This window comes from Canis aureus, chromosome 28 (assembly GCF_053574225.1).
Source record: "Canis aureus isolate CA01 chromosome 28, VMU_Caureus_v.1.0, whole genome shotgun sequence".
NCBI classification, from domain to species: Eukaryota; Metazoa; Chordata; class Mammalia; order Carnivora; family Canidae; genus Canis; species Canis aureus.
Genome location: NC_135638.1, coordinates 40,111,092 through 40,135,835, shown reverse-complemented (window position 1 = coordinate 40,135,835; position 24,744 = coordinate 40,111,092). Strand labels below are relative to the sequence as shown.

General features: G+C 35.1%; 1 long non-coding RNA gene across 1 annotated transcript in view; it reads left to right on the top strand.

Moving 5' to 3' along the window:
• The first annotated feature begins 9,874 nt into the window (after positions 1 to 9,874).
• The window catches only part of LOC144300253 (uncharacterized), a 73,937-nt gene continuing 59,067 nt past the window's right edge, over positions 9,875 to 24,744 (top strand). Inside the window, exons 1-2 of the long non-coding RNA XR_013366837.1 lie at positions 9,875 to 10,069; positions 18,327 to 18,402. This is a non-coding gene — a long non-coding RNA (uncharacterized LOC144300253). The remainder of the gene's footprint in view (positions 10,070 to 18,326; positions 18,403 to 24,744) is intronic.

Here is a 24,744-nt window from a genome sequence, read left to right as displayed (position 1 = left end):
GGCGAGAGGGACCTGCCTCCCGCAGCCGCCTCCCGGAGTTGGGCAGTCACCCCCCCGCTCCCCCGGCCGGAGCGCGCATGTCCCGGCAATTCTGCTCCTCGGCCGAGCCCGGGCGATTTATCAAGAACCCTGACGGCTCTTCTTTATGATTTTAATAGAATTTTCTTTTCTGTAGCTTACTTTATTGTAAGAATTCAGTATATATAGTACATATAACATACAAAATATGTCTTAATGGACTGGAATCCACCTGAAGCACAAACTATTCTCTGGAGGATAAGACAGAAAAAATATATACTATATGATTCCACTCATATAAAGTTTAAAAATAATTTATTGGCATATAACAGTGATTAATTCATGGGGCAGGGGTGGTTATTGACTAGTAATGAACATGAGGAAAACACTGAGATGCTAGAATGTTTTCTATCAGAATACTACAGTTATGTAGCTTGGTAATGTTTATTTACATAACTGCACCCATATATAAAACATTTCATTGAGCAGTACTCAGTATTCATTGCTTTAAGTATTTTAGGGTACAGTAAATATTTTTTAAAAAGGTAGAGGCATAATAAATGATACATTTTCCACATGGTAAAACAAGAAATCTGTTACCTCACTCTGCACAAAATCAAAGATCTAAACATGAAAGTCAAAGCTTTAAACATCTGAAGAAAATATATTAAATTTTCTTTATAATCTTAGGTTCCCTTTGCTCTAAAATGGCAAAAGATATCTTTAATACATATTATAAACAATTATATTCAGAACATATGGAAATTCCTAAAAGCATAAGGAAAAGAAAATAGCCAAAATAGCCATTATAAAAATGAGTAAAATACATAAGCTGACATTTCTCAGCAACAGAAATGATATCTTCATATAAACATGATTAAAATGCTCAACCTTTACTGTGAAATTATGAACAGAGTAAGATATTATTTTACAACCAATATATTGGCAAAAAAAAGGAAGCATGGTACAAGTATACATATAAAAACCAATTTAGCACACTTTGCAAAGCATGTACAAAAATGGCCTTATCAGTATTCTTCATAAATACCAAGAATGGAAAACAATCAAATATCAATTGCTAATCCAATGTATGTATAATTAATGGTACTGTTACAAAATGGCATGCTATAGAGAAGTAAACATTATAGAGAAGCAAATACAGTACAAGTACAAAATAATTGCACAGATAAATCTTTTTTATTATTATTTGAGAGAGAGAGAGCAGAAGTAAGTAGGAGGAGGAGCAGAAGGGGGAGGGAGAGGGAGAGGATCTTAGGTAGACTCTGCGTTGAGCATGGAGGGGGCTCAGTCTCATGACTCAGATTATGACCTGACCCAAACCAAGAGTTGGACACTCAATGACTGAGCCACAATGGCTTCCCCACAGCTCACTGGCATAGATAAATCTTAAACATCATATCTAAACAAAAATGAAAACTACACTCAATATGATAGCATTTTCTAATGCTTAATAACAAGCTAAACAAAGCAATATATGCTTTAGAATATATACATACATGATTGAATTATTTTTTAACAAGACAAAAGAATGATAAACACAAAATCAAGATAAAGTCACCTGAGAAAATAAGATTGAGACCAGCAATCCAGAAGGCCAAGGGAGGGGGTAATATTGTAGTTCTTCAACTGGTAGTGAGTCAACACACGCTCATTTAGATAGATAGATGATAGATAATAGATGATAGGCATCGATTATAGAGATGTGTCTCTCCCTCTATATATAGATAAATAGATAGATAGATAGATAGATAGATAGATAGATAGAGAGAGAGATATACACATATATATGAGAATATATATAAGATATATATGATATATATAATATTATATATATGTGTGTATAAATTACACACTGTAACGTAATGTATCACATATAAAATTCATTTCTATGTACAAGTTTAATAAAATAATTTTACAAAGAAGGCTTTTAAAAAGATTGCCTTTTTAAAAAGTAGAGAAAGAGGAGTACTATCTGAAGGCACTGCAACGATAGCAGGTAACTGGAACTTTCAGATTAACTACTATTCCAGCTGGAAGGAAGAAGCATATCAATAGGATACACCAGGTTTAACTTTCACTCATGGCCTTCATTTTATTTTCCTTTTCTCACAGAGGGAGAGAAACAGACCCTGGCAGGCATGCCTCCTCCAGTCTGTCAGTTTTCCCTGCAGTTTATAGGGGCCTAAAGGAATGTCCCAGAAGAGAACGTTAGCTACAATGTATGGGAAGATGATACCTAGTGGGAAAAGCTGGAAACTTTTAGATGTTTGTAGCAGAGGTGAAATAAGCCCAGAGACAGCCATGGTTCCAAACTTCTAAGAAACAAAGCAGCTTGAGGCCGTATATTGCCAAAGCCATTCCTGGAGAAGTAGCTCTTTAAGCACCAGAATGACAGGCAAACAGTCACAATTATGGAGGAATAAAAATGCAGTGAAATTATAACCAAGCTGAAGGTAGCACTGTAGGTTTAATTTAAAAACAGAATTGATATAAGGGTGTATTTGCCAACTTGATGTCTCTCTCTCTCTCTCTCTCCTCTCTCTCTCTTTTTTATCTTTGGCATTCTTGATCAAATAGGAAATTTCCTCTGAAATTTTAAAGAAATTTGAGTTATATAACTATTCCAAAGAAACATGCCGACTATAAAAGCTCATTTAAGATTGACAATACAGGGATGCCTGGGTGGCTCAGTTGATTAAGCATCTGCCTTTGGTTCAGGTCATGATCCCAAGGTCCTGGGATCATGTCCTGTACCTGGCTCCCTGCTCAGTGGGGAGTCTACTTCTCCCTCTGCCACTCTCCCTCCTTGTGCTTTATTTCTCAAATAAATAAATATTTAAAAAAAAAAATAAAGAAAAAAATATAATTTTTTAAAAAAAGATTGGCTATATATTCTGTGAATGGTTATGGAATTTCTAGCTCTCTGGCATAATTAGTACAATGTATAATATACTAGAATTATCAGTATAATGTACAAAAAAAAGTCATTTTCTGGCAGAAGTCATAAACTATGTCCTTAGAAACTCTCAGATTCTTAGCGGTAGTCTCAGAGATTAACTGAGGGATTAACCTGCTTAAGTATGACCATTCAACCCTTATCGTTTATAATTCACTTGGATTGACTGTTTTGCTTCAAACTAGTCCCCCAAGGAGGAGTCAAGCAGCACAGCAGCCAAGGTAATAACAAACCTGAACTCTTCAAAGAATGTAACATAGCATTCTCTCATTCAATGTAAGCATTCACATTTTTATGGACTGTATAGGATATGTCAGGCAAACTAGTGGGGACCAGAGAAAATGATAAATGTGATATGTTGCATATTAAATGTCATATTATCACTGTGTCTCCGGGAAGATCATACACTATTCTGAGTTTATTTTTCATTATGGTTTTTAAAGTTGGATGTTGATTAAACACCACTGCCCACTACATAGAAATATGATAAAGATAAAAACATCATACTTGAAACTTGCATCAGTTTTAGGAAATGTCACAATAATGAATTTGTTTCTAAGATGTGGAGTAATTCGAGAAGATACAATAGAAAAGATAGGTCTAATGGAAACTTCAATAAAATTTGTCATTTCTCAATCACATAAAAACAAATATATGAAGAGAATTCATATTTAAATTAAATTAAATTATATTTGAGTATTCAGCAAGAAGTTGGAGACAATGGTATAGATGTAATGCATGTATAGATGCAGAGAATTAATGACTTGCATTGGTGACAGTGTTTACCTAGTTAGAAAAAAAAAAAAAAAAAAACCTGAATGCTGACAGTGATTGCCTTATGACTCCATGCTATGAAGCTGCATGTTAATAGCCAAGAAATTCCACATATTATTGCAGGCAAGCAGAGCAGAATATACCATTTCAACCTTGAAGCCAAGAAGGGCATGTCTTGTTAGGGAAGAGTATCTTCCACATAGTGTGAGCTGTATATATTTCAAGGTTTCACATTTTTCTGATTGGATGGAAAAAACATCCAATTGTATTGTCATCTGTTTGCTTTTGCATATACTTGTTGATTTGCTGGGGGAAAATAACTGCTTATTTCCAATATTTCTGGAAAATAAATAGAGTAAACCATTAGTTAAATTCAGTAAGACCTACATTATAACATTTTAATGATCCTCCTACATTTTATATTTTAGTGATCCTCCACTTTAGAAAATGTCAATGACAGTAAGTAATGTGAATAGATCTAGATCTTTATTTATACCATTTGACATGTGTGCGATGAAAATATATACAGATGGCCCAGCTGACATTCTAGGTCTAACATACTGCCCTCCTTGCCTTGATATAGTGCTTAGCATTCTAGGCAGATGGTACCTTTGGGTTCTGAGAGATGAATGGACGAAATGGATACGTAAATAGAAAAACTTAAGAGAGAGGAAATTGAACAAAATCAAGAGAAGAAAAAAGAAAAGCATAACTATTTAAAATAAAGTCAGACAAGTGCTAGAGAAAAAGATATGAGTATTAGAAAACAAAGTGACCCCTGAAAAAGCTTTCTGAGCAATATATTGAATGTCAGTCCAGAGCCAGGCTTTGGCACAACTTACTGAGGCAGCTACTGTTAGAGGGTTATCAAACAAGTACCAGCAGGTCATTTTAGAACAGCTGACCTTCCATGTCATCATTTGGGTCCACATTTAAGTGACACTTTAAATTAATGGTCTCCATGTCTCCACTTAGGTCCTCTGAGAATTAGGAACCCAGAAGATACTCCCTGTGCAAGAGATTTATAGGGAATCCCAGGGATAGATAAAATGCATGGGAATAGGAGTACACAGGGAACCTGGAGACTCCAGTCAGGTGTAACTCCTGTAAAAGATAAAGGAGAAGAAGGAAGGTATGATAGGGAGATCTTCCCACTGCAATGCCCTTCTTTAAAAAAATATATATATTATTTATTTATTTATTCATGAAAGACAGAGAGAGAGGCAGAGACACAGGCAGGAGGAGAAGCAGGCTCCCTGCAGGGAACCCAGTGTGGGACTCTGTCCCAGGACCCCAGGATCATGCCCTGAGCCCAAGGCAAAGTCTCAACCACTGATCCACCCGGGTGCCCCTGAAATGCCCTTCGGAGACAGTTCCCCAGGCCAATAAAAAGTAACCCTCAATGACTGCTGTTGAGCCCCCAAGCAGGGCAGAGTGGCCTGACTCTGCCATCCTGCCTTCTTGGTCAGTGCCTAGGAGGGTGGCTTCTGTAGGATCCTGAGCCAGCATGCTCCCTACAGTTCATTTACAGATGCCCATGTGCTCTTACAGAGTGCCTTGGACAGCCCTGGCTCACCCACAGAAAATTAAGACCTTAATGCAAGTGTAAACAGGATGCACAAGCCTCATGAGAAGTGATACAGAAAAGAAACTATTGAGTAAGGAGTTAAGCCTAGATGTGATCTGTTGGTGTTGGTCAGGTGACAGGTCACAAAAACACAATGTAGACTAGTTTGAGGATGAAGAAGTTTGGTTTGATCATGCTCATGTGGGTTGAGTGGGTGGAGGCATGAGAAAATAAATGTGTTTTTCTCCATTTTGGCTACATTTTCAAGTGGGGTCTCTCCATCTATCTCTTGTCTCCCAGATCCCAAAAGCTCAGCCAAAGGCTATGCACCACAGGTGGAGTCACAAGCTCATTCCTCAACAATGAGAATTAGACCAGAGTGCTCTGATCACACCACCTTAAGTCGGAGGGAAATATGCAATTTGCACAAAATTAGAGGACTGGGATGGTGACTGGAGGGAGGGGTGTTTTCTCTAAAGAGAAGTTTTCATGGCAAGAAAAAGAAAAGAGTATTAGATATGGAAGGTGGAATGAGGGATTTTTTTTTTATTTTATGAACAATATTTGTTAACAGAAATCAAAATTACTGTCCAAAGTGATAACATATCAAACATATTAACATAAATAAGTAAATCAAAATATTCTGCCATTATTACTAGTTTTTAACATCTTTATTGCATTTACAATATGTGGAACATTTTAGGGATTTACAGTAGAGGCCAAATATCCCAGCCCTTAAAAACTGAGTAGGAAAGATTGAATGAACCATACATAAATGTCTTTGAACACAAGCATTAGAGACATAGATATGATTATAATTTTATAGGCTTATACAAGTAACTGCTACATGTAATATAACAGGCAGGAAGGATAAAACACAGTAAGAAAGTCACTAAGGTGTGAAATAACTACAGCTAGGCAGTACTAAACAAAAAGACAACATAGAAAATGTGATTTGTAAAGGCTAAAATGTCCTGCAAAGGCAGAGCTATCCCCTATCACAACCATGAGGTAGAATTCTTCCCACCCTGTTTTTGGGTTTCTTCCACCACAGTGGAAGACCCTGAGTACATGTGTTGTGTGTGTAGAAATCACCAGATACCTGCGGGAGCCAAAATAAAAGGAATGTTGGATAAATAGTATACAGTCTTGAGAATTTTTTTCTGAAGATAGTCCCGGGAGACATAAGGTGGGACGTTGGCTGACTTTTCCCTGAAGTGACCAGTACTGAGAACACTGCTCAGTGAACAAGATAAACTCAATAACCATTTATTCCATAGGCACTCTTACTGAGTTAATAACTGCAAACATTGCCAGAAGGTGAATCTGTAATCAAATCAAGGGACTACCCATATCTTACCATATAGAACTATACTTAGGAGAAAACACCATCAGATCTCCCACCTCCAAAGAAAAGTAAATAGAAAAAAAAAAAAACAAAAACACTAAAAACCAAGTCCAGATTATAATATTGTCAAATAGAAACAACAAGTCAAAATCTAAATAGAAGACAGGAACAATGCATATGGTTGTATTCTTTGATAATGTGACACACACAAAGAACTGGGAACTTGGTTTTCAGTTTATTTTAACATTGTTATGCCCTTTTGATAATACAGTGATGAGGCAATTGAGCGACTAAACAAAATAGATCCTCATACATAGACTAGATGACTTAGAATTGTTAATTTAATTTTAAGTAGGGAAATTTTGTTCTTAATTTTATAACAATGTAACATGAAAAAAAAATTACTTGTGAGAAAACCGTATTTCCCCAAGCTTCAAAAGAACAAATATATGAAGGAAGGTGGAGGTAATCTCAGCCATATCACTGTGGGCAGCTGTATTAGTCAGGTTACTGGAGACTACACCGCAGAATAAATAAAACTCAGAATTGCAATGGCTTAGTATAGCAAATACTTATTTCTCATTGACATCACAACCTTAAGTAGGCCAGAGACGATTGTCCCTTACAGGCAACTATTTCTTTTCCTCACGTGCTTCATCTCAAAGTGTTTTTGTTCCAGCTGTGAAGACCTAAAACAGAGTATATGTGAATTTATATCCACTTCAAATGGGCTTATTCTGAAAGTAACACACATCCCTTCTGCTCATATCCTATTGGCCCAAGGCCTGAACCTAAATGCAAAACAATCTGGGAAATGTAAGAAAACACTAGGGAATCCTGGATCATTTTCCCTGCTGCAGTACCAATCCAGAAAAATTGAGCTTAATTTTTCCATTTGACTGGAAATATAATTAGCAATAAGAAGTTTCCATAATGGAATTATTTATTTTCTTGTGCTAGTTTCTTAAGAATGTTTTTTTTCTCTGGACATCTGGGTGGCTCAGCGGCTGACCCTCTGCCTTTGGCTCAGGTCATGATCCTGGGGTCCTGGGTTTAAGTCCCGCATCAGGCTCCTTTCAGGGAGCCTGCTTCTCCCTCTGCCTGTGTCTCTGCCTCTCTCTCTGTGTGTCTCATGAATAAATAAGTAAAATCTTAAAAAAAAATGTTTTTTCTTTTTTTTTCACAAAGTGACCTTTGAAATAATATTTTTAGTCATGTGTGTAATTATATATAAAATATATATGCTATACATAAACATATTCCATAAATGCACATGCAATATATTGAAATGTAAAGATAAAAAGTAGAATGAAAAAATCCACAATTCTAGGTTGACTCATTTATTTAATTTATTTGAAAACCTGAAGGCTTTTGTGGAAATACAATTCTATTTTTAAAGTTACAAGTCCACAGCTTATTGAAGGATTGGTCCTAGGGCAATTGAATTACTATGAATAAGGCCAAGTTTGGGGGCTTGTTTATTGTTTTTATTTAATCTTAATTTTAATATTACACGCATAATTTAACATAGTCAATATGTGTTTTCCAAAATTATTATACTTGACATTTTACATTTAGATGCCTCAATAAAATATACTGCTGACAATTACATGAACTATTTTATTCTATGATGATGTATTTTAAAATAATACTTATAGGGACACCTGGGTGGCTTAGTGGTTGAGCATCTGCCTTCGGCTCAGGTCCCACATGGGGATCCCTGCATGGAGCCTGCTTCTCCCTCTGCCTGTGTCTCTGCCTGTGTCTCTGCCTCTCTCTCTGTGTCTCTCATGAATAAATAAATAAAATCTTAAAAAAAAAAAAAGTGGGATGCCTGGGTGGCTCAGCCATTGAGCCTCTGCCTTTGGCTCAGAGTGTGATCCTGGGATCTGGGATCGAGTCCTGCATCACGCTCCCTGCAAGGAGCCTGCTTCTCCCTTTACCTGTGTCTCTGACTCTCTCTCTGTATCTCATGAATAAATAAATAAATCTTTAAAAAAATAAAAAAATAATAAAAATAAAAAATAAAGTAATATTTATAGTTCTTATATTAATGCTTATCATTTAATCACAACCATTAATGCAATCGAAATTTGTTTTATTCAAAATATCTTCCAACTGAACAAATTTTTATCCATCCACTATTTGCAATTTTTACATGTTTGTAATGTTAACCAAAATACACAAAGTGGTAAATTAAATTTCTTAAGCCAGAATATTTTACATATTAAAATACATTTTAAGTATGTGGATATTTTAATGTTTGTAGTATCCATATCAGTCACATATTCTGAATTTTTAAAAGGTCTAGTTTCTTATTGCAGAATTTGTCCCTATCAAATATAAAATTATTTTGGCATGATCTTTTCTGATTTAATAACTTTTACTGCTTGAAATACTTTAGCTCCATAAATGTAAGAACACGTACTTTTAATTCATAAACTTCTGTTGAGTGCTCCATATGAGATTATTGTGTTGCAAAGCAAATGTTCATTACCTCTCTTGAGAATCAATTTCTTCCAGTAGATAAAATTCAGGAAGAACTAAAACAATTATTTGATGATCATCTTTTTCCCCTGTGATTCCACTTGAGGGAAAGAATGGGCTGCTTATTTGGCAATGTCAGAACCTACTTAGACGTTCTGTATTTGTTCATGTAACTACACAGTTGCAAGAGACCACACACTACATTGAATTGATATTAGATCTTTATTTTCATGTTATTATCATGAATGCTGTTTTTATGAAAAGATAGAATAATTCTGTAATTCCAGCAGAGCACAAATAGCCTGTTTGTTTATTAGAATTTGACTCTTCTTTACCCACGAGGGATCCTATCCTCTGAAACTCTGTACATGTTTACCAGGCCAAGAGGGAGTGCCGAGACAGTAAAATTCAAAAACCATCAGGGTGGACCATGCATGCCCCGGCGGGGACGGTCTATGCCCAGTTTCTGTCAAGCACCGAGAAAAAAGATGTGATAGGGAAATCAGGAAGAATCGTATACAAATAATTGAGAGAAAGACCAAGACAGAGGCAGAGAGTACGTCCGACGGTTCTATAAGGCTGCTTCACCGGCCGTCACTCTGGAGCGTCCGCAAACTCCGACGCGTCCCCGCATCCGCAAGGCCGGTGCGACCGCGGAGAGCCAGGCTGCGGCGGGGAAGCGTGGCCCAGGCTGTGCGCTCCCCCCGCAGCCCCGAGCCCGCGCGCCGGGGAGGGGGGGGCGGCCTCCTCCAGGGATGGACGCGGCCAAGGCGGCCTCCCTCAGGGCTGCCGTCGGTTAGAGCGTCGAGAGCCGTTTCAGCTTGTAACGGGCGCTGCCCTTCCCTGTCTGCCTCTCCCCAGCTCTAGCGGCTCCGTTGGCTTCTCGCGTACCTAGACGGTCAGTAGGGGGTTCACGGCTCGGTCCCGGTCCCCGCTAACCGTATGCATAGGACGTTTATATCACATAGTTCGAGATCCTTCAGCTCAAAAAAATCACAATGTTCTACCTAATCAGTATCTGATATTGACTTGATTGCTTTTGAAAGTCTCTTGATTGTCTTTAAAGTGTAGAATATTAATTTTGATTCTAAATTCATAGCTCATTGTAATGCTTTAATAGAAATTACTGGGGTAAAAGTCTGGTTGACTGGGCGAACTGGCCTATTATGAAGACGGATGTACTAGAAAATCAGGGCATTTCGGGGCCCCTGGGCGGCCCCGCGGAGGGGGGGCCTGCGGGGGGCTCTCAGCTCTTCAAAAACTTTGCTCTCCCTCCCCTCTGCCCTTCTCTCACTCTCGCTCACTCACTCTCTCAAATAAATAAATGAAATCTTCAAAAAAAAAATAGTGCATTTCTTTATATATCACTGTTTTTTTCTTTTTTTAATATTGCGAAATTGTTTATTTTCTCTGGTTGTAGGAAGTTGGTTTCTTACGGTGTGATCTGGGATTGTCTGTGGTCATCACTAAATTCTTGAGTAACATCACTGAGTCAGTGAACTCATACAGTATTTTCCCTCTTAGACATAAGGCTGAGCTTAGCGTTCTTAGAGTAATATAAATCCACAAATCATGCAGATATATCTATCTTTTTAAGTATATAAACTCTTCTACAGCTTATATCTTCCTTTTTCTGTGATATAATTGCAATGCTAAAACTTTACAAACAAAAGCAAAATAGATACTATTAATAATTTTTTTTTTTTTTTGTGGGGCACCTGGGTGTGCTCAGTAGGTTAAGCATCTGCCTTTGGCTCAGGCCATGATCCCAAGTCTGGTGCCAGGCTCCCTGCTCAGTAGGGGAGCCTGCTTTTCTCTTTCCCTTTGCTTGCTGCTCACCTGCTTGTGCTCTCTCTCTTTCTGTGTGAAATAAATAAGATCTTTTAAAAATCATAATTATGATATTTCCTTGTTGGCTAGTTGGTATAGTCTGAGTTCTATTTTAAGCCATCCATATACATTATTTCCTTTCTTTCCACAGTCCTGTGAGGTGGGCTTAGAGATAAAGAAAGTGGTGTTGTTCCTACATTACAAACATAGGAAGTAGAAGAGCAGGGGTAAAATCAGGCTTTTTGACAAAATAGCCTCTGCTCCAATCACTGCGGCACATGCTCCAAATCCAAATGTTCATTGAATGAAACAAGCACATCAAGGACATTGTCAGTAAGTGGTAAAAGGGAAATATCAGACTACTCTTGCCTATAAAAAAATGACTGGTAAATCTACAGTAAGCTTTAGTTTAAAAATTATTAATTAATAAGAATTAAGCTCTATCTAGTGTGCTTAAATGACATGAGTTAATTCACTATATTTGCATTCATATTAATATAAAATTAAAAACATCACACATTTTATATATTAGATCTTTATACCTATTTTTAAAATCTGTAAAACTATAGCTGCTCACAATAGTAAATAAGATACTAACACTATAAATTACTAATGAGTTGTTAAAATTTCAGAATTTGAATACTACAGTATGCCATGTTTTAAATAATCATGTGGTCATTACTCTATTCATTACATGGATTTCAAGTACCACAGAGCTGGAAGGTAGACAAAATCATCTTCACAGTCTGATGAGGAAGATTGAACACCTAAAGAAAATGTCCATATGTACCTATAGAAAAACATGCATGATTGTAATGAATAGTGTAAAAGAGAAATCTCTTAACTGGTTTTATAATAAGGATGTCTGAGGAAACAAACTTAAGATAAAATCTTAAGGAAAATCAGGATTATTCAATAAAAAAAGGGAGGTGGAAAAGGGAAGTATCATGGATAAGGTTATATTGACGGAAATATTTCAAAATTAAGAAATTGCAAGAAATACTTGTGGCTATATCATTATAAGAAAAATTGTAGATTAGTGGTGGGAGGGACATATTTTAAAATAAAGCTATTTCTGGTCACATCAAGAAGTCTGGCAGTGAGAAGCCATTGGATAATCTGCAAGATGAGGAATGGCACAAATTCAATGTACTTTTTATAGTGATCATCTGAATGCTCTCTACGTGCCTTTGAGGGAAGCTAGACATCAGACTGCTGGTGAGGCGGGGAATTATAGCAATGGGAAAAAGCAGTTAAATCTGAGAAGTTTAGAACTGATAAGGCTCAGTAATTGGACCTCTGGTTAGGAATAAAATATTGTCAAGTCTTAGTTTTAATATGAAACAAAGTTTGACTGTGCCACCGTTTTGTTGTCACTAAAATAAAAAGGCAGATAATTATGTTTGGGAAAGATCATAAATTCTGTGGGAGTCTCTGAAGAAGAAAGACAGTAGGGCTGAATGAGTGGTCCAAAAAATAATGGCTGAAAACTTCTCAAACTAAGTGAATGATACAGACCAACAGATCTAAAAAGCTTAGTGAAACTTGTACAGAATATTCCTAAAGAAATCCATGCACAGACACATCCTAAAGAAATCCATGCACAGACACACCATATTAAACTTCTGAAAAAGCAAGACAAGAAAAAATCTTGAAAACAGGCAAAGATGAGTGATATATTACTTATTGGGAAATAACAATTTGAATAAAAGAGAATCTTCATCTGAGGCCATGGAGGCCAGAAAGAAGTACACGCTCTTTTTACAATAGCAAAGGAGAAAAATTATTTTTTTATTTATTTATGATAGTCACAGAGAGAGAGAGAGAGGCAGAGACATAGGCAGAGGGGGAGAAGCAGGCTCCATGCACCGGGAGCCCGACGTGGGATTCGATCCCGGGTCTCCAGGATCGCACCTTGGGCCAAAGGCAGGCGCCAAACCACTGCGCCACCCAGGGATCCCCAAAGGAGAAAAATTATTAAACATAAGTGCTTTACCTGGTGAAATTATTCATCAGGAACAAAGGGAATACAAGAAGAAAAAAATGAGGGAATTTGTTACTAATAAAATGACTATGAAAGATTGGGTAAAGCAAGAACTTCAAATACAAAGGAAATGACTAAAAATACGAAAAATTAGCAAGGATTACAGTGAAAGAAAGAACAGGTTTTTTTATTTATCTATTTTCTCCCACCTTCTACCTTCACCCCTACCTCTGGAAACCACCAATCTGTTCTCTGCACCTATGATAGTTGCTTTTATTCTTTTTCACTCCATATAAATGAAATCATACAGTATTTGTCTTTCTCTGCCAAACTTATTTCACTTAGCATAATATGTTATTGCAAAGGACAAAATTTCATTCTTTTTTTTTTTAATTTCATTCTTTTTTGTGGCTAAAGAATATTCCATTATATTCTTGGAATATACATATATATACATAATTTTGATATCTGATTTATCTTTCTATTGATATCAATAGAAGTTTTTTTTTTCCTCTTAAGTTCTAATTTTCTTGGTTCCTCACAGAGGGTGATTTTTTTTTTCATTGTACTCTATCACTTAGTCTATTCTGTTTGGTGGATCTTTTTATTTTAGCAGGTGCTCATTATGTTTAGGTTCACTCTGTAGTCCAAGCCTTCTTCTGTGGTTTGTGGTTTGGAAAACAACTTAATTTTCAGAAAATTTCTGATTTTGTTTGGTCTGCTTGTATTATCTGGTGCTGTTTAGTCTTCCACTGGTCCCTCTGGCACTACCTGCAGAACAGGAGTTTCCCAAGGAAAGATAGATGAATTGTTGCAATGGAGAATGAGAGCCTTGGACATAGAAAAATGGAGTCCCTTCTCCATGGGTATTTGTAGTTCTTCTGTTTATGAGTATCTGGGAGTATTTCCCAGGCCAAGCTGCCTTCTGTGATGGGATTCTTCTTGCCAATATTGCTTGGCCTTCCAGTGTCTCTTGCTTGAAGGTGGGAAATCTCAGGTTGGTGGTAGAAGAGAGCCATTACCCTTGCCGTTTATTGTAATCAAGGCTCCTAACAGATCTTCCTACTAGTGGTTGTGGCTCACCTGGTGTTGTCAAAAAAAGTTCCATTCTACTGAGAAGGTGAGCCTGCTGTTGCTAGCATGTATGTCAAAAATTATATGGTCTAGATTGTCTTCTTTTGTGAGAGAAGGGATGATAGGGAACCTGCTGCATAACTATTCCTCTTCTAGGCTCCCAAATACATTCATCTTCCTCTACCAACTTGTAAGCTTCCCCTTTGATTTCACCCCACGTTATTCCCCGGGTTTATAGCTTTGTTTCACAGGAAGAGCAGAGAGAGTCAGGTCTATGTCACTTTATCTAGAAAGGAAGTCTCCAATGTGGCTTTAATTTGCAGTCCAGTATTTAATTTTCTTGCACATCTCTCATAACTCATCCAAATCCTCTTATATCCTGGTTTTACTTCCTTTTAGCCCCTACCTCTGTCTCTTTTCATAGCTCTTTCTGTTACCTTCCATATTTTACTTCTGAGTCCTTTCTTCCTCACTTCTACTCAGCAGTTATTAAGTAAATACCTCCTGGTGCTTCTTGTTTTCCATTAGCAAGCTATTCCTTTCATCTTCCAAATATCAAGAATAGATTAAGGCATGACATTTTCTATCCAATTCCTAGGTTCTAATTCTATCTCTCTTGTGGTGTTCACATACCAGTGTCATTTCCTCCTTTTTGACTTCCTGTATCAGCAATTCTCTCATCTTCCTTCCTAAGTGTTTCCATCAGAAACATTCACCAATTGGAAATCTTACTCTCACTCCCCAACTATTGCACTTTAAGAATAATATTCTCAGATTTTAATTACCAGATTTTCTCTAGAGTTTTTTCATTAACCCATTACTGGGATTGGTAGTATTATCTTGGTTTTGAGAGATGAAAACAATAAATAATGAGATGGAAAAATTGTAATATGTTTTCCAGAGGAGAAGTTCTCATTTTGTTTTGCTGTAAGATATTTCATCTCTAGGCTTATAAAACTGATTTTAAAAAAACATGATCTTGGCTGTTTTACCTTTTTTCAGACAATATTGTATCACATATTGAAGATGGGGTTTGCTATGAGTGACGCCTGCATAGATTTATAGCAAAATAATGACAATTGTCTTATAGTTAATATCTTTATCCCAGATATTGTCATTAGTTTATTCATCATTTTTCATGTATACAAATAAGCGTTTTCATCTTTATTATGTGTGCACAGTAATACAAGGACAAGTTAGAGGAGGTTTCATTGGCAGAGGTTTTATAGGTAGATATTGTTTTGATTTTGAGGCTTTGATATTCATTTTGTAATTATGTAGCTTTTCTTGTTTACTTGTTTCTTTTAATTTTTCTTAGTGAAGTAAACTGGTATGCAACATTCATTAGCTTCAAGTGTACAAAAAAATGATTTGACCTTTGTGTATATTGTAAAATGAATACCACAATAAGTCTAGTTAACCATACATGATTACAGACTTTCTTTTCTTGTGATAAGAACTTTTAAGATTTATTCTCTTAAAAACTATCAAATATACAATGCATTATTATTAACTTTGGTCACCACACTATAGGCTATGTACCCAGATCTCATTTGTTTTATAACTGGAAGTTTATACCTATTGACTACCTTTACTTTGCCCAACCCCCCACTCTCAGGCCCCAGGCAACCAGTAATCCATTTTATGTATTTATGAGCTTGTTTTATTTTATTAGATTCCACTTATAGGTGAGATCATACAATATTAGTCTTTATCTGCCTGAGTTATTTTCACTTAGCATAATGCCTACAAGGACCACCAATTTCACAAATGGCAAACTTCCATCCTTCATGACTGCATAATATTCCATTAGGTACATATCATATATTCTTTATCCATCTGCCACCAGTGAGCATTTGTGGCTTGTTTCCATGTCTTTGTTACTGTGAATAATGCTTCAATGAATATGAAGTAGTATGTATATCTTTTAAAGTTAGTGTGTTTATTTTCTTCACATAAATACCCAGCAGTGGAATTGCTGGATCATATGGTATTTGTATTTTTGACTTTTTGAAGAATCAAAAATCCTCATATTTTTGATAGTGGTTCCACCAATCTACATTCCCACCCACAATGTACAGGGTTCCCTTGTAAAGAAATTATGAGCTGGCCAACATTTGCTATCTCTTGTGTTTTTTATAATAATCCTTTTAGCAGGCATGAGGTAATATTTCATTTGGTTTTGGTTTATATTTTCCTAATAATTAATGATGTTGAGTACCTTTCACATGCTTGTGAGCCATATGTGTGCTTCCTTTGGAAAACATCTACTTAGACCCTCTGCTCATTTTTGAATCAATTTTTTTGTTAATTGAGTTTAATGAGTCCTCTATATATTTTAGATACTAGCCCCTTATCAGATATAAAATTTGCCAATATTTTATACCATTTAGTAAGTTGTCTTTTCATTTTGTGGATGATTTCCTTTGTTGTGCAGAAGCTTTTCAGGATAGTGGAGTTATCCTTACTTATTTTTGCTTTTGTCGGTTTTGCTTTTCATATTGGGTGCAAAATATCATCACCAAGACCTATGTCAAGGGGCTTACTGCCTATGTATTCTCCTGGGATTTTCATGGTTTCAGATCTTACATTCAAGTCTTTAATCCATTTTGGGTTATTTTTTGTGTATAGCATGAAATAGTGGTCTAGTTTCATTCTTTACCATGTGGCTGTCTAGTTTTCCCAACATTATTTATTGAACAAACTATATTGTATATTCTTGTCTCTTTTGTTGTAAATTAAATGACATATATGTATGTATGGGTTTATTTCTGGGCTGTTGGATATCATGGATGTGCCTGTTTTGATGATAATACCTTACTGTTTTAAATTACTATAACTTTGTAACACAGTTTGAAATCAGGAAGTGTGATGCCTCCAGCTGTGTTCTTCTTTCTCAAGATTGCTTTGGTATTTGGGATCTTTCATGTTTCCATACACTTTTTGGAGTGGTTTTTTCTATTTCTGAGAAAAAAATGTAATTGGAATTTTATAGGTATTGCATTGAATCTGTAGATTGGTTTTGGGTAGTATGTACATTTTAATAATAGTAATTCTTTCAATCTATGAACACAGAATATTTTTCCATTTATTTGTATTTTTTTTAATTTCCTTCATCAAAATCTTGTAGATCTTAGTGTATAGGTTTTTCATGTCCTTGGTTAAGTTGATTGCTAACTATTTTATTTTTTATGCAATTATAAATGGAATTTTCTTAGTTTCTCTTTCTATAGTTTATTATGATTTTTACAATTTTTTAAAATTTTTATTTATTTATGATAGTCACACAGGGAGAGAGAGAGAGAGGCAGAGACATAGGCAGAGGGAGAAGCAGGCTCCATGCACCGGGAGCCTGATGTGGGATTCGATCTTGGGTCTCCAGGATCACGCCCTGAGCCAAAGGCAGGCGCCAAACCGCTGCACCACCCAGGGATCCCGATTCTTTACAGTTTTTAATGACTTTATTTTAGAGAAGTTTTAGGTTTATAACAAAATTGGGAGGAAGATATAGAGGTTTCCTTTATGTCTTTTAACCCCATATGCATTGCATACTCCATCATCAACATCACTCAATAGACTGTACATATGTTATAATGATGAACCTATATTGACATATCATAATCACCCACAATATAGTTTATTGTTTACTCTTGGTGTTGTACATTTTATAAGTTTATACAAATGTATAATGAATGTATGCATCATTATAATATCATACAGAATATTCCTACTGCCCTAAAAATCCTCTTTGCTTCATCTATTCATCTTTCCTCCCCTCAACCTCTGGCAACTACTCAACTTTATATTATTTTCTATAAGCTTTGCTATTTCTGGAATGTAACTGAGTTGGAACCATACAGTACTCAGCTTTTCAAATTGGCTTCTTTCACTTAGTGATTTACATTTAAGGTTCCTCCATGTCTTTTGATGGCTTGATAGTTCATTTCTTTTTAGTGCTAAATAATGTTCCATTGTTGGATATAACATAGATTATTTTTTCATTCAGCTACCAAAAGACATTTTGATTACTAAATGTTTGAATTTTTCTTTTAATTACACTTATGCACATTCACACCACTAGTAGTGCTCCAGCTTGGATTTTAATACAAGGAACCCCATTCTCTTAACTATACAACATACTGCCTCATCCTGGGATGTATGAATTTAGGGCCTTGGTAACAGTTTCTTATTTTTTTTCCTCTTCTTTATATTATTTCAAATATTTATTGCAGTTAATTCTACTTTTATATCTCTTTATCTTTCATAGGTTAGATATATGAGGTATTCTAGATTGAATATAAGCATAATGAGATGATGTTGTATGGATTTGGAAAGTCTAATTTGTAAGTAACAGTCCTCATGATACTTATTAGATATGCAATAGTCAGATTTCTAAAATGACTGTAAAAGAGGAATTTGACATCTTTCCACATCAGTTGAGAAATTTCACTCTTTAAAAATTAATCTACAGTAGTCAGTGTTTCTCTTTTACTTCTCTTTCCCTTCTTTTTGGCACTCTTTCCCGTCTTTTTTTTCCCTTGAAACAAACATTTCTTTAACTATTATCATCATCCCAGAATAATTCTAAATGCTTGTATGGGAAGTAAATATTAAGAATAAATTCTATTTGTCTTTCTCTGACTAATTCACTTAGGATAATATTGTCTAACTCCATCCATATTATTGTAAATGGCAGGATTTCATTATTTTTATAGCTGAGTAATATTCCATTATATTAAAACAAATGAATAATTGGTGGAAAAAAGGAGAGGAAACCAAGAAACAGACTCTTAACCATAGAGAACAAACTGATGGCTACCAGAAGGGAGATGGGTGGAGGGATGGGTTAAATAGGTGGTAGGGATTAAGGAGGACGCTTATGATGAGCACTGCATTTGAATTTGAAAGTGTTGAATCACTAAATTCTATACCTGAATCTAATATTACACTGTATGCTAACTAATTGGAATTTCAATAAAAACTAAAAAAAAAAAAAAAAAAAAAGGAAGAAATCCTAGCTTCCCAAAGCTTTGAATTTTTATGTAGGCAAAATAATACTCAAGTACATATTAAATTTTTTGTTTTATTTTTATAAAAAGTACATTAAGGAAATGAAAACAGGAACTTGAGTTCGAGATGTCAAAATCTTTTGGAGTATGGTAAAGTGAGCAGATCCTAGAAGAATATATAAAATTTAATTTATACATTAATTTTTTCAAATTTGCTTTAAGTACCAATTATTGAACTAGTTAGCAGAGTCTAACTGCTAAAGACTAGACATACAATCATGAAAACATAGTAAGGTCACAGTTTAATGATAAAAGTAATCCTCTCAAAAAATAGGCAAAATGGAGTAGTACTAGTGCTGTTTGGCTAAGATGTATTGACTGAATATGGTCAGAGGATATGCATAGTTGGTCCACAGGTGAATTAGCAAATATTAAATATTTTTCCATAAAGCTACCCAGTGTCTGTTGCTACTATATCTGAGCCTATGATCCTTGTAGGTTTTGTGAAAACATCAAGGGTATGGATATTAACGTTGTTTTGGGAGATAAAGCAAATCACATCTTCACTAGCAGGAGTTGGATATGGAGATGTGCTGCCTAGATCTTCTTTGCTGAAGCCCAGTTCTTCAGAACTGCTGGGAGTGCTGTTTGTAGACAATCTTCAGGGCCAGCCTTTTCTAGACTGTTTGAGATACAGAGAACTGCCTTGTCCAATGACTGATGACTGACGACTTGAAAGACCTGGCCTTCTAGCTCAATGAAGAGCAGCCCCAAGTCCAGGTCTACTCATGGAGTTACACTCAGTTTAACTTATCCTCTACCCAATCTGGCTGCTTCCTTTCTTCCCTTTTGATCCCAAGGAAATTCTTTAATAAATTCCTTGCCTGCTAGACTCCAAGTTGGAATATCACTCTATGGATTTTGGAGTTAGGAAGAGGACAATAAGACAGTCAAAAGGCAGCTGTAATCTAGTCTCACATACAATGGGAGTTTTGTTTTGCTTTGCTTTCCTTTCCTTTGATTTGTTATTAAGAAAATTTAACTAGTATCCTTGTGCAAGATTAATTAAGTTTAGAAATAATCAATGGCAAACAATGCAAAATATGGAAACATGAGATGATGAAAACCTGGGAAAGTCATAGCAAAAGTAATCAATAAAAGAAGACATACGAAAAGGATGACTATACTTGATTTTAAATAAAGGAGGAGAAGATTTTAAAGATTCTAAATTCACATGCTAAGAAAAAAGAGAGAGAGTATTGTCTCTCTGACAGAAAAAAAAAATAACAAAGGAAGTGAAAATCTTATAGTCAAGGGAATTATTAAAATATATATATATATATATGGAGAGAGTGGTATATGCTCAGAAGTATTTCACTTTCAAGCATATAGAATCAAAAAGTTTGGACATGGATAGTTTGAAGAAGTTTAGATGTCATATAGATTAATGTTTCTCAATAGCATCAGAATTTCCTCAGTTGTTAGCAGAAAAATGTAGACTGTTGATTCTACTTTGAAAGCTACTTAAAAAGAAAAGTTACCCTAGAATCCTTGTGTTAAAGAAAGTTTGAGAATCACTGCTGAAAAAAATTGAAAAACACATGTTGTGCCTGTCCTTGAAACTGTCTAGTATCCTTGTTCTAAGTTTCTCATAAAGTACACAAATTAAATTTGCAGATAGAGCTTATTATATTTAAATCAGTTCCTTATAAAAATGGTTAACTAGGGAGCAGGAGAATTGGAGCGTTTGTAATGAGACCATTAGAATCAGTTGGCACCTTGGTGGAAGGTGAATAGGTCATTAACTTGAAAAACAGAAAAATAAAAGAGAGAGAAGAACATTTTGAGCTTAAGAAATCAGTTATTGAGGAAATCTATGTCTAGACTGACAAAACTGTTTATCCCATTAAGGGAAACATGCATATTATAAATTGAGAGACTTCCCCTGCCTCTTTTCCAGGAGACTACTAACATGAAAATGAAATGATACTTATAAATTTTAGAAAAGTTCTATAATATTTTGGTTGAAAAAAGCAAAGATTAACATAAAAGTAATGGCTACCAGAAGTATTATTAGAAAAAAATAAACTAAAAATATAAGAAGGAAATAAATGAAACTGAAGACTCTTGCTTATTTTAAAATTCTGGCTCCCCAAAATATCACCAAAGCAACTTTGGAAAGATAGTATTGAGGATAAGGTGCTAGTAGTATGTCAGAGTGAAGGGCAAAGTTGAGATATATAAATATGACTTTAGTGTGAGTTATAGTGAGTCTTAAAATATAGGGATGTAATTAGGATTCACACAATATAGTGAAGATTCAATGGGTCCTTTTAAGATGTCCCTAGAAATTAGGGCACCTGAGTGTCTCTGTCGGTTAAGCCTCTGTCTCTTGATCTCAGCTCAGGCCTTGATCTTAGGGTTGTGAGTTTAAGCCCTCTACTGGATTCCATGCTTAGTGTGAAGCCTACTTGAAAAGAAAGAAATTCCTAGAATGAACAATAACATTGTTTGCAATGTTTATCTTCTGTGTTAAGTATTTCCTGGAATACTAAAGTTACATTGGTGAAGGCAATGGAATAATAAAGTCATGTTAATATAGAGTAGACAATAGAATAGTTTACAAATGGGTTTAGTTTCCATAATGCATAAGAATTTGTAAGCTGGAATTCACCAAACGTTCAATAACTCACTTTGTTGATAGGGAATGATATGTGAATAGAATAGCATTGTGAATTAGCTAGAATAGAGAAAATGGTCAGATTAAGAATACATAATCCAGTAGGATTTATTGTGAATTTAAAACTGTATCCGAGGCTATGTTGAAGTGGAGCTAATAGTTCGAAAGATAAAACACATTGGACAATTAAAGAGATGACAACTAAGGCTACAGCAATTTATATTTTTTAATGAAAAACATCTAAAAGAAAAAGAAGTGGCCCTGATTATATAGAAGTAGGTAGTCAAAGGTGTCATCCAGATGAGAGTCATAACAAATGATGGAGACTGGGTTTATCTTGCAATATATAGAGGCATGAGTGCCTTTTGTAGTTAACCATTCCCTGAAACAAAAAAAAGGGGGGGGAGGTGAGGGGACTTATCAACTTTGCTATTTTCTGAAAACACAGGGATCAGGTAAAGTTCACTGTTAGTATACAGTGTGCTTATAAGCAAGAGAAGCAAAATATCAATATTTTGCAATCACTATCTTGAAAGCCAAGTAATTTAGTAAATAATAAACTGTGGCAATCAGAAAGCTGAATTCTGGTGCTGACTGCAAAATGTAATAATATTCTGAAATCAGAAGCAGAGATGATAGATCTAACTGAATTTAGGTTTGCTAAATGGCAATGTTCAGTAGCTTGACAAAGAATGGCCATGAAACAATATTAGCCCCTGCATAACAACAAAAAATATAAATTAAATTGTTTTTAAAAAGTCAAAGAGACAGAAGCATTGAATAAAGAAAAATTTTGGAGAAAAAGAAGTGTACATGCTGGGAAATTATAGAGCATCATTAACATTGTCTCAGATACAGACCAGAAAAGCAGGTTCCCTATTCATTTTTAAATGGATTTATAAACTCTTATTAGTACAGGAAGTATCTCACACAGATTCATAAGATGCGCTGCAGCCTGACAATTGAATACGGAACTGATTTCTTACATTTAATTTGTAAACATTAAGTAGATAAATACAACAAAATTAAATCCTTCATCTCACCTCCTTTGGATACCAGTTATTCTTCCATAAATTGATAGACTATGTACAATAATAAGTGCTGGGGAACACTATAACTGTCTGCAGTTAGAATTGAAACAGACAGATGAGATTATCTCAGCAAAAGTAGAAGAAAGCTTTAATAAACAATGGAAATAATTCTCTACGACAGCTCTCTCCTAGAACTAAAATGCCTCCTTCATTAGGCAGGTTGATTTTAACAGTGGTCAATTCCTATAATTGTATATCATTCTTCCTATTACTGTACCATTGTGTGAATACATCTCAACTCTATTCATCACTTAACTGGTGATAGGCACTTGAATACTTGAAAGTTTGGGGCAATCATAAATAGCACCACTATGAACATTCTCACATGTGTTTTAGTAAACATATATATATCAGTTTCTGTTGGGTATTTACCTAGGAATGGAATTTCTGTTAGATTAGAGAGTATATTCAGCTCTTGTAGATACTGCCAGCCAGTTTTCTAAAACATGTTACCAACTTACACTCCCACCTGTGGTAAATGAGACTTCAATCCAATCTACATGCTGCAGGATTGGAAGAGTTTATAGTATAAAATTTAAGAGAAAGAAAAGAACATTTCCCAGAGAACTTAATTTTTAGTTCTGTGCATTATCTGAATATGACTTTATGTTATCTTCTGAGGGGGAAGAATGTGCCTGTGATTTTGTATGAGACAGACCCTCTGTAATACCCTTTCCATATGTTTTCACAGGATTGTGCTCTCTGAAATAGCCCTTGCACTTAAAAAAATTTACATTTCATTTTTAAACTTTCAAAAACACACTGAAATACATTATAACGTGTGATTTTCAAAACAGGTGTTGATGTGCCCAGAGCTACAGAATAAATAGTGTGAAGGACTTCCAGAATAGCAACACAGTCATCACTAGCTAAGACAAGTTCTGTAGATACAGACACGTTGCCAGAACAATTGCTTGATAGTCCATAGAGTATGTGAGCTTTACAATAATATGAGAGGGCAATAATTCCAATACTCAAGAAGTAGATCATACCTTGAAAAAAGAGGCAGTAAAAAATAAATAAATAAGTAAGTAAGTAAGTAAATAAATAAATAAATAGAAAAGAGAGGCAGTGACTAAAAAAAAAAAAAAGAATAACAAAATAGGCCTATAAAAAATTAAAAATCACCAAGAACAATGACATAGATTATCCTGGCCAGTTTAAACACTACATACACTTTTGAACAATAAAAATAATTTTTAAAGAATTTATTTGGATTTCAGATAAAAGTTATTTTTACCTGGCAGAAAAAAAAGTATAGATACTGATATATTTTTAGTTCTGAAAGCTTTTGTAAAATGAGAGCAATTTACTTTTTTTTCTGATTAAAACCTAGTTCCATAAAGAAGTGTGAATTATTTAATCGTTTAGCCATCCATAGCTTTTGTAGTACCCTTGAGAACTATTTTTTCAAGACTAAATTACCTTAGATACAGATATTTTTCTGTTATCACTTATCTTAAAAGGAAAAATTTATTTCTTTAGTTCTTTTTTCTTAAGGGACAGTTGACAATTGTGTATAAGAATCCCAAAGCTAATATATAAATCAAAATGGTGCCTGAAAGGACGTTGTGTGAGATGCTTCAGTGACTTGGAATATTGATATCGTGGATCTAAGGTTTTAAAAATCTATAATGAGCTGCAACATTTAAGCACTAAGTAGTTTATGATTGTTTAGAAGTCACAGAGGTACTTCTGGATATTTAATGACTGACAATTCAGAAACAGAATCTATAGAGAGAAAAGTCTTAATATGTATATTTTTATCATTCATTGATAAAGAACCAACTGAAAAGCATTGTGCTGGTTCATCCTTTAACTTGCTTTTTAAAAATTCAATGAATATTGGGGCACCTGGGTGGCTCATCAGTTAAATGATTTCAGCTCAGGTCATGATCTAGGGGG